Source organism: Lygodium microphyllum, chromosome 2, assembly GCF_053477565.2.
Source record: "Lygodium microphyllum isolate KBCC chromosome 2, Lygodium_microphyllum_v1.1.10, whole genome shotgun sequence".
Classification (NCBI taxonomy): domain Eukaryota; kingdom Viridiplantae; phylum Streptophyta; class Polypodiopsida; order Schizaeales; family Lygodiaceae; genus Lygodium; species Lygodium microphyllum.
The window spans coordinates 67579212-67590405 of NC_141136.1; positions in this window are offsets into that span (position 1 = coordinate 67579212).

The following is an 11194-nucleotide window of genomic DNA, read 5'->3' on the forward strand; positions in this document are numbered from 1 at the left end:
TGAGAGTGCCTACAAAACTCACTTGGTGAATTCTTACATTATATCAAAGGGTAATTAGAAGAATATAGATATCTAAGGGTCTATTAGCACATGCTCATTCAATAATAAGGATGGATGTTCTCACTAGCAAACATTATTTGGTTTACATTGATGAGAAAAACACAAGCATCCATAGCATTTGGTGGTCTTGGAGAGGATGTGTTCACATGTGCAATTTCGAGAGGCCCACACTAAGTTGTGGCTATTTCATATATTCATGACATCCACATTATTATATGGAGTATCTGTACATAGGTCTAGCCTTGTTCCCCACAATTAATCAAGCCACACGTGTGAAGGAGGAGATCAATGGAAGGGCCCTTAGTATAACCATTGTTTCCAAGAATATTTCATAAGGCTTCAATTCCACATGAGCTCATTAAAGCTAAGTTAGGGGCTACATTGATTATGATAGAGGAGATTATTGTATCGATATTGTTTATAAATGGTATGCAAGATTACCCAAACATAAATATGTGCAATTAGTTCAAGTCCTCACAATACCTTGCTTGGAAGCAAGATCCTTTACGTTGGTATGCTCAAATGTCATTGTGGTTGTCTTTCTTCTAAACACAAACTCCCACATGTATCTTATCATTCACGGAAGTATATTGTGTGAGCCATGATGTGTCTAGATAAAATACAATATCTCTGCCTTTGAATGTATCCTCAAGAGAACTAACACAAATTCTCAATTATCCATTGTAGTTCCAAATTGTTACTCTAAGCATGGTCCCATGTCTCACAATGTCGTTTGGTGCGCTTATCTTTGATTAAAACTCTCCCTCCTCTATAGAAAGGAAAATTACCCTCTTTCCTAACTACCTTGATTCTTAGCATGCACTTCCTCATGAAAGCTAGTTGATTCAATGTGAGGTTATCACCTAGAAATACAACTATCACCTTTAATGACTTGCATTGTGTTAAGAAACCCTTCTTAGCCTTCATGATCGGAAAGTATAAGATGAGGGCACACTCTTTTGAGCTCTCCCCCGTTTCATTATGATCATGCACTTTCTTTTTAAACCTCCAAATTGATGTCTAGAAAGCCTTATTAATATCCATCTTTGCGTTTGAGTCTTGAGTGTCGGTCTCCACACTAAATGTGTGCTTTCATATGATTTTTGGTGGTGGTGGAGATAGAGTTTGAGGGCTAGGTTTTCTCTTCTTAACCATAATATCCATTACTATGCTTCATCCAATTGCTTTTTAGTCTTCTTGAATTGCAGTCTTCTTGTCTTTTCTCTAAATATTGTGAATCTCTTGCTAGATATTGGAAAATTTTAAAACAAAATGAGGTTGGATTTCTTCCTCCAATCTAGAGCTCGCATGTTGCTTCCTCCTCATTTTTGAGAATTGCCATCTCTTTAGCTTAGGCATCCACTTTTGCCCTTGGTGGTGCATACTCCATTTTGAGTTTCTTGATTTTTTCTATAAGCTACATATTTACTGTGTTTATATCATTATTTGCTTCTCTTTTTAATTTAGTTGATGGTATTGGTAAAAAGCAACCCGAATACCAAGTGTGATGGTCCGGACCTTGGAGTCCCGTGTGGGGCACTCCCACGATATTGTCCAGGCTCCCAACAAGCACTAGATCTGCCATGCTGCATCGCGACGTCACCAACTAAACACGACACATCACAAACTCAACATGACACAGAACACGTAATAGAACTGAAAGAATGCTCACAAGTTTGCAAAGTGGCCCATCTTGAGGGCAAAAGCTCATATTCATAGCAAGGGACCATGTCATGGGTGAGGATGGAGCTATCAATGTGCATCCAACACGACTCGATGCCGTGGGATGAGGGAGCTAAATTAAGTGTCGTATTTGTATGTTGGACAATGACGTTTGCATGTGTATTAGGAAATATATTACTACTTCTGAAAACATGTATATTATCTTTTGTATTGTTTGCACATTCACGGTTTTTAAAGAGCTTATTAAATGTTGTCTAAGAGCTTTACCCCATCCTCCTCTCTCCTCTTCGCAATATCATGTGAAGTTTGTTCATGCCTAGAGGTATCTTACTAACATGAAATTTCCTTTGTTGAAAATACATATTTAGCGGTTTGTCCTAGATTTTTTTTGCCTACTCTTAGATGGTCCATTTTAGGTTGATAAACTTTAGCATCTCACAAGTAAGCCAAAATTTCCAATGTTTCCTATTCATAAGCTCATTGTGGACATAATTCATTTTAAAAATTAAGCATTTCAATTTTTGGCTTGGGAGTGTGTATTTCAAGTTTTATATAACTTGGATTTTCTCGTGATAATAAGCTCATGGATTCAGGAAGACAAATAGTCAACATGGAGGTACATTGACATTTGGATATAAGTAGATTATATCCTATTGATCCAACCATTGTTAAGTCCCCTACCTTCTTCAATTTGGAGCATTTCAATACTACAGATGAACTTAGAAAGACAATATTGATTGTTTTGACTTTAAACTGTTGCAATTTTCTTGCAAATACAATGCGGTAGCATGCCATACTTGCACATAACTTGCATGACTAAAAGGACATATCTCCACTTTTGATCTAAAAAGGGGTTACATTTATAATTAAATGATTGAAAATATAATTCTCAGCATGTTCAATATTAAAATGCTAGAAATCCTCATGGAATAGCCCTCTCCAATTGGTAGTAAAATGATGATCTTGTGCTTCAATCATTTATAATTAAATGATTGAAAATATAATTCTCAGCTTGTTCAATATTAAAATGCTAGAAATCCTCATGGAATAGCCCTCTCCAATTGGTAGTAAAATGATGATCTTGTGCTTCAATAAATAAAAGCACTCAAATTTATGTATGAACTATGGAAATGCTTTATGCCCTTTATTTTTAATGGCCTAACCCACTTCTTCTACACTATTACTTGATGTGTCTACATCTTAATTTTTTTTGCACACACACACACACACACACACACACACTCTCTCTCTCTCTCTCTCTCTCTCTCTCTCTCTCTCTCTCTCTCTCTTTCTCTCTCTCTCTCTCTCTCTCTTTCTCTCTATCTATCTTCCTTCCTTCTTGGGTATCTACTTTCACTCACTCACTAACTCACACACTCTCCCCCCCTCTCTCTCTTTAACAGACACACACAAATTGTATCCAAAACCATGTGGTGTCTACCTACGAATTGGAATGAATTATTTTGCCATTTTACTTTGCCTCCCAAAGACCTAGGATGAAGATCTCAATAGAAAATGGGAGTAATTCTATTACTGTATGCCTAAGCAATGGCTAAGTTCAATGCAACTCATGTAGACAAACTCTAATAAAGGAGAATGAAGCAAAGAGGAAGCAAGATTATCGTGCAAAGGTCAAGCACAAAAATGTTACAATTACAAATGTTTGTCTGTCTGTCTGTCTGTTTGTCTATCTCTCTCTCTCTCTCTCTCTCTCTATATATATATATATATATATATATATATATATATATATATATATATATATATATATATATATATATATATATCTTCCTTCCTTCTTGGGCATCTACTCTCACTCACTCACTAACTCACACACTCTCCCCCCTCTCTCTCTTAACAGACACACACAAATTGTATCCAAAACCATGTGGTGTCTACCTACGAATTGGAATGAATTATTTTGCCATTTTACTTTGCCTCCCAAAGACCTAGGATGAAGATCTCAATAGAAAATGGGAGTAATACATTGAAGCATGTATAGGACATGCTTGACATCCATATAAGGGCATACATCCAATAAAAAATAAACAAAATTTTAAGTTTTGAAAGCTTATGAATAGCAAAAACCAAGCTATGATCAACCCTAGTTGTTCATAACAGGAACAATGCAATTCTTTGGCTGGTAGACAATCCATAGTGTTTGTAGATGATTCAATATGCTTATATTGATCAAATTAGTCCTATTCTATATAAGGTCAACCCATTGTATCCATTCGGACCTATTTTATGTCAATCAACTCTTTATTTTTAGCATAAAACATCCTTGACATGGAGCTTTAAAGTAGCCTTGCCAGGTTCTATACATCAAATTGTCCATGTTATGCCTCTCTTGATTTAGGACAACAATGTACATCTCTATTAAAATATTTTAGGCCTAATCTTAAACATAACACTTCAACCCTCTTTTAAGAAAGTTTAGGCCTAATTTGCATCACCAATAGCCCTTTCATCCTTCGGAATAGTCCTTCTCTGCTGATTCAATTTATCCTTGTTATGTATCAAAATAACCCTCTTTATGATGCTTCAATTCAACCTAATTCTTTCCTTGTTTGTAATAATTCAGGTTGCTTTAAAAAAATATTGTTTTACTGCCCTAATCACATTCTCTTCAACCCTAGAAAGCATCCACATATGCTTTAGTTTTGAAAGCTTATGAACAATAAAAACTAAGGTATGATCAACCCTATTTGTTTATGAACAATTCATAGTGTTCATAGATGATTATGTATGCATCTATTGATCAAATCAATCTTGTTCCTATATGAGATCAGCCTAGCTCTTCATTGTATATATTTAGCCTTGTTTTATGTTAGTTTAGCACTTTCTTTTTAGCATAAAACATCATTGACATGGAGCTTTAAAGCAACCCTATCCTATGCAACAAATCATCCATGTTATGCCTCTCTTGATTCGAGACAATAGTGTACATCTCTATTAAAATAGTTCATGCTTAATCTTAAACATAACCGTTAAGCCCTCTTTTATGATAGTTTAGGCCTACTCAGCATCACAAAGGTGAGCCCTTTCATCCTTGAAAATATCCCTTCTCTTGGTGGTTCCAATTAGCCATGTTATGTATCAAAAACACCTCTTTATATGATGATTAAATTCGTCTATGTTATTTCCTTGTTTGTGATAGTTAGGCTTGCGTTAAAGTAGCATGCTTTACTACCTTAATCTCCTCTTTAGACAAAAAAGAAATCATGTTATGATATAGCCTCATTATTCCCTATTCTATCCCATTTTGTTGGAGCTTAAAGTAACCCATGATTTCATTTGTTTGGAGTTGCCATATAAGTACTTGTTTGTTGTGCAAATCCACTAGATCAACCATCCAAATTTCATAGATTTTTAGCCCTCCTCTCCATCTTTGTTGCCTACCTAAAAATCATGCTTTATTATTCTAAAAACAACCCTTTTCATACACCATGCACAATGTTTTCAAACCTTAGTAAATGAGTTTTAGACTTGAGAGCTTACACAAACATGAATGCATCCATACTAATAACATGCCAGATGCAATGAATATCAAGCACAATCCACTTGAGCATTTATGTTCCACATTCCAAACCACATGATAATGTGCAACCATTTTAATGTCAATTTTAAAGAGAGAGAGAGAGAGAGAGAGAGAGAGAGAGAGAGAGAGAGAGAGCAAGAATCCCCATGAACTGCTGCATATGTTCCCCGGTACATGTAAAGAAGACCACATCATCTGCATAAAGCAAGAGCAAGATGGCAAACATACCAATATGCGGGCTTTTGGCTTCCTCTTCATTCATAGCCGTGAGAAGTATTTCCTCTAGCTTATCAATGCATAAAACCAAATAATGTAGGGTAGAGCGGGAAACCTTGTTTGACTCCCATATTACTCTCAAATAGTTGTGACAACCCGTTGCAACCTCTAAGGTAGCACACCACTCGTTGATATATCCTGTAAATTCCCATACATAGATAATTTAGGAGCCCTAATTCTTGCATTCTTTGCTATAAGCCAACCCTTGGTACAGTGTCAAAAGCCTTCTTAAAATCCACAAAACAACAATATAAGGTTGCTTCCTCAAGTTGACTCTCATCTATAAGCACACGTAAAGTAATCAAATGGTCTATGGTGTTATGATCAGGGCAAAAACTTGCTTGTCCATAAGCTCGTTTGTTATTAATTTTTGCCCATTTACTCAATTGCATTTCTAGAATAGCTTTGCCATGGCTGAACTGACTATAATCGTACAGTAGTTTGTGAGCAATTGCGATGTCCTCCCTTACACAATGGTTGTATCCAATTCTCCTGCCATTCTTGGGGAAAACCATATGCAAAAGCATGATGTATCACATGCAACATAAAAAGTTTTATATCCTTTGTTGTCCATTTCAACATCTCTGCATTCAACTGCAAAGTATCACAATTTTCCATTAGCCATCTTGTTGAGGGCTGCCTCCAATGTTTCTAAAGTGAACAAAGCACTAAATGACTGCGTACGTACATCACATTTGATGTGCTGTACCCCTTTATGCATGTAAAGTTCTGTAACATATGATAGCATGTCAACATCTGTAAAATTCCCCATTACCTTTGACAATTTGGTTTGCAATTTTCTCCATGCTTGCATTGGATATTTTTCAAACTCCCTAGCATCTTCACTTTCTTTGGCCACAACATATTGTCGTCACTTTTTACGCGTGAGAGCATTATATCGTTTTTCCGCCTCTCTTCGTTCTTGTCCCTTACGGAGGATTTTCAACTTTCTATGTGTAGCCTTACATTCATCATCAAACCATTTCTTGCATGGCAATCCTTTGACATTTTTGTGACTGTTGTTTGGTTTCCCAAAAACCTATATAGCAGTATTTAACGTTGCATCTCTCAGATCAGCCCATGTGCTCCTAGTAAGATTGTTCATAAGACTATCTAGGTGACCATCATATGCTTGTTTCTTGTCTACATCAATATGGAATGCATCAGTACGTACTGTGTCCCCTACACGTCCTACATGGTGGCAAATATCAAGTGTCAAGCCCAAAGCTATATGATCCAATTCTGGATGTTTTTCACCTAACCAGAACTCTCCACACGATTCTTGACATAGCATGTCAAATACTCCATAAAAAATCTTGTCATTCAATGATCATAATACAATGTATATTTCCTATCATTTGGCAACATAGGGGAATCATGATTAGTATTCAAGCTCTATCTTCATTAGCCAGAGCATTCTCTCTTCTTCATAATCTTAAGTAACCAAGCTGGTAGTAGGATAATAAGGAATATATCTCAATTGGGCCTATGATCTCCATGCAACACATTTCCTCTCTTAAATGGAAACACAATGGACATATATCCAATATATTGAATGAAGCATTCCATCATTCTCTAAATCTTAACCAAAGTAGGGCAACAGGCTTTAATAGCTTGTTGTTATATGCTAACATAATAGGACAAGCCTGCTATTTTCCACTTTTGGAAAAATAAAATACACTTAAAAATTGGACCAATGTTATGAGTTGATATATTTGGATGTTAACTTTCAAATTGAGCTCTCATATGGCCAATTTGGATCATACCTTGGTATGTATCCTTGGAGGGATGGATCTGTGAAGTCTATTTTGAGGATTCTTGTGGGATTTGGCCATGAGAAAAGAGCAAGGCATTTAGACCTTAGGAGTGCGTGCGAGAAGTGAGATTTTAGAGCAAGCTTTTTTTGGAAACGTTGAGTTTTATTTGACATAGTCCACTCATTCCTCTTTTTCTTTTGACCATATATCAATCACTAATGCTTCTCCTCCATTGCCACCACCATCACCATTAGCAATGCCACCAGCACCAACACATCTTACTCTTCTCCTCCTCATTAGAGCCATAACCAATTCTCCTCTCTGATCTCTCCTCATATGTTGGGGAACAACCACCAATATCTCACTCCCCTCAATAACATTACCACCACTAGCAGTGCCATTGCACTACGAGATCTCGCTCTCCTTCTCATCATCAGAACCACAACTGATTCTCCTCTCTCTCTCTCTCTCTCTCTCTCTGTCTCTCTCTCTGTCTATCTCTCTCTCTCTCTCTCTCATATCTTGGAGACCCACAACATGTATCTCCCTCTCCTCCTCCCCCTTAATAACACCCTCTCTCTCTATCTCTATCTCTTTCTCTTTTTTACCCCCAACTCTCTCATCTCTCATCTCTCATCTCTCATGTCTCTCTCTCTAACAAGACATTAGTAGTTCTCTCTCCTTAATTGCTTTACATAACTACATTAAGCTTATGTGATTTTTCTAATAATATTATCATAATGTTAGTGATTGAATTACACATACATAAGCGATATCATACTATATACATTCATATCCCCCCTCTCTCAATTATTTGTATATATGTTATAGTTGCATCATGATGTATTAGTACTTCTATTGTGCACACATAAGCAAAACTAGATACACTTATACATTCCTCTCTCTCTCTCTCTCTCTCTCTCTCTCTCTCTCTCTCTCTCTCTCTCATATGTTGGGGATCCATGATATGCATCTCACTCTCCTTCTCAATAACAACCTCTTTCTCTCTCTCTCTCTCTCTCTCTCTCTCTCTCTTTAACAATGCATTAGTAGTTCTCTCTCATTTACTCATTTACATCACTAGATTAAGCTTACGTGATTATCTTTGATAAATCACCATGTTAATAGATCAATTACGCATGCATATGAGATATCACACTACATATATATTCGGATCCCCCCTCTCTCCCATCTTTTTATGTATTTTATAATTACATCTTGATATGTTAGTACTTTATTTATGTACACACCAGCAAACTATAGACACATTCATTTATACTTGCACATTGCTCTCTCTCTTCCTTACTTGATTAGGCTTACATATAGATTGAAGTTATGCATTTGCTTATAATAGACCCTTGAAAGCAATTGCTTCACAATCTCCATAAAATATAGCTCCGTATCGCTTCATTACTTGTAACTGTTATTCCTTTCAAAAATTGTCCATTTTAAACTCTACACTTCAACAATCAAACATTTTAATATACTGATATATTTCACATTATATGCAAAGCAAATGAATATGTTTATTGCAAATATTAAACATCAATCTAGCTCCATTGTTGGAGGGTGAAATGGGTATTTTCTAACAAACTCTTAGACTCCCTCGTGAAAACTTGCTAGCTAAGTCAAATAGAAAAGCATGTATTCCAAGAGGATAGTATTTAAGGGATTTTTCTCAGTCAAATAGAGAAGCTTGTGTTTGAAGAGGATGGTATCCATCGGATTTTCTTGAAATGTAAATGGATATGTAAAGAAGTTAGGTGGATTACATTACATCTTCTTTATTCTATCATCCACAAATAGTATCATTGTGTAGGGCTAAAGTGTGGCCAATCAATATCATCAAAATATTTTAGAAATTATGGCTTTACCTTGACTCCTTATCAAAGAATGAGTTACAAGAACAAATGCACTAGAGGTATCGCTTTCCTAGGATCATCCATATTCTCTTTAGGAGAAGACATAAAAAATGTGACATATTCTAATTAAAAGAATACATGTGAAATTACTTATTAGGAATCTGGACTCTCTCTCTCTCTCTCGTCATCATTAGGACTCAATAGAATCAATAGAGAAAGAGTATATATATATATATATAGGAGAGAGAAGTTTTAAAATAATATATGATGAGAGAAGAGATAAAAAATAATTACTAGGTAGAAAGATCAAATAGTGTGTGTATTTATGATATATTTTAATGTGAGACATAGTAGATCGAGACTTTTTGAATGAACTATATTGAAATTTTTTGATCTTATGAACAAAAAATAGTCATTTCTTTTGGGAAATGTTTTTCTTCTAACATAGAAAATTAATCATTGACATAATGTATAATGGCTATAGTCTTTTGCATTATATATTTGGAAAAATAAAGACCTTATCAAAGATTTTAAAAAAGTTTTACATTGTTGAAGTTATAGTGACTTTTAAATAGAGAAATTTAATGTGAGAGAGAGAGAGAGAGAGAGTATGTGTGTGCGTGTTTTGATAAAGGTCCAAAGTTATTAGTGTAAGAGAAGCCCAAAGATAGTATTATAGTCTTATAGGAGAGAGTTGCTATAATTGTTTTAAGAGAGAGAGAGAGAGAGAGAGAGAGAGAGAGAGAGAGAGAGAGAGAGAGAGAGAGAGAGAGAGAGAGAGAGAGAGAGAGAGAGAGAGAGAGTGTGTGTTTTGATAAAGATCCAAAGCTATTAATATATAGGAAAGACCCAAATATAGTATTGTAAGAGAAAACTAAAAATATTTTTTAAAGCCATACATACACACACACACATAGAGAGAGAGTATGTATGTGTGTATATGTGTGTTTTGATAAAAGTCTAAAGCTATTAATATAGGAGAAGTCCAAAGGTAGTATTGTGTTATTATATGAGAGAGTTGCTAGAATTTTTTAAAGCCACAGAGAGAGAGAGAGAGAGAGAGAGAGAGAGAGAGAGAGAGAGAGAGAGAGAGAGAGAGAGAGAGAGAGAGTGTGTGTGTGTGTTTGTGTAAAGATCCAAGGCTATTAATATAGAAGGGTCTAAGATAGTATTATAAGATAGAGTGCTAGAAATTTTTGAAGCCTTGGAGTCCCCTTCTTTGGCTTAAAAAATTTGTAGCACTCTCTCCTATAATACTACTTTTGGGCCTCTTCTACATTAATTTGAAAGATGTACCTCTCTATTCAAACTACTTTCTACATTGCTTTCTCTTTTCTCTTACCAATGATTTTAAAAAAGACACCTCTTTTTTAATCTCTCATCAATAATTATTTTTATCTCTCATATATATATATATATATATATATCTAAAACTTTATTTTTATCTCTCTCTCTTCCCTCTCTTCTCCATTGAGTCATAAAACCCTTCCAATTGAAATTCCTTACATTCAAAGGATCTAGAATATATTTTTCATTTTAAAAACTAGGCAAACTATTGATGAATTACTTAGTCAAGGTGGATTAGAGTTTGTATAAGCAATAATCTTTAAAGCCATATCTTTAGTTCTGTAATATACACTAGACAAACCTACCTTGATTGTTCTCTTTACATGTATATGTGTGTGTATATATGCACATGTGCGTGTGTATCTCATTAAAAACTTGTTTCTATCTCTCTCTCTCTTATTCGGAAACTACTGTCACTAAAAATCTCTCTGTCTCTCCCTCTCTCTCATTAATATATATACATATGTATATGTGTATGTATTTATGTATGTATATTGGAATTCTTAACATGCGCACACACATATGTACACACATAGAATTAGTTCAAAGAAGTATAACTATATTTTATAGCCTATGAATATTAATATTACAATAACATATATCAAGTTAGCAAAGAATGTACAATGAGAGATCGAGTTGATGGTCTCTCTCTCTCTCTTTCTCTCTCT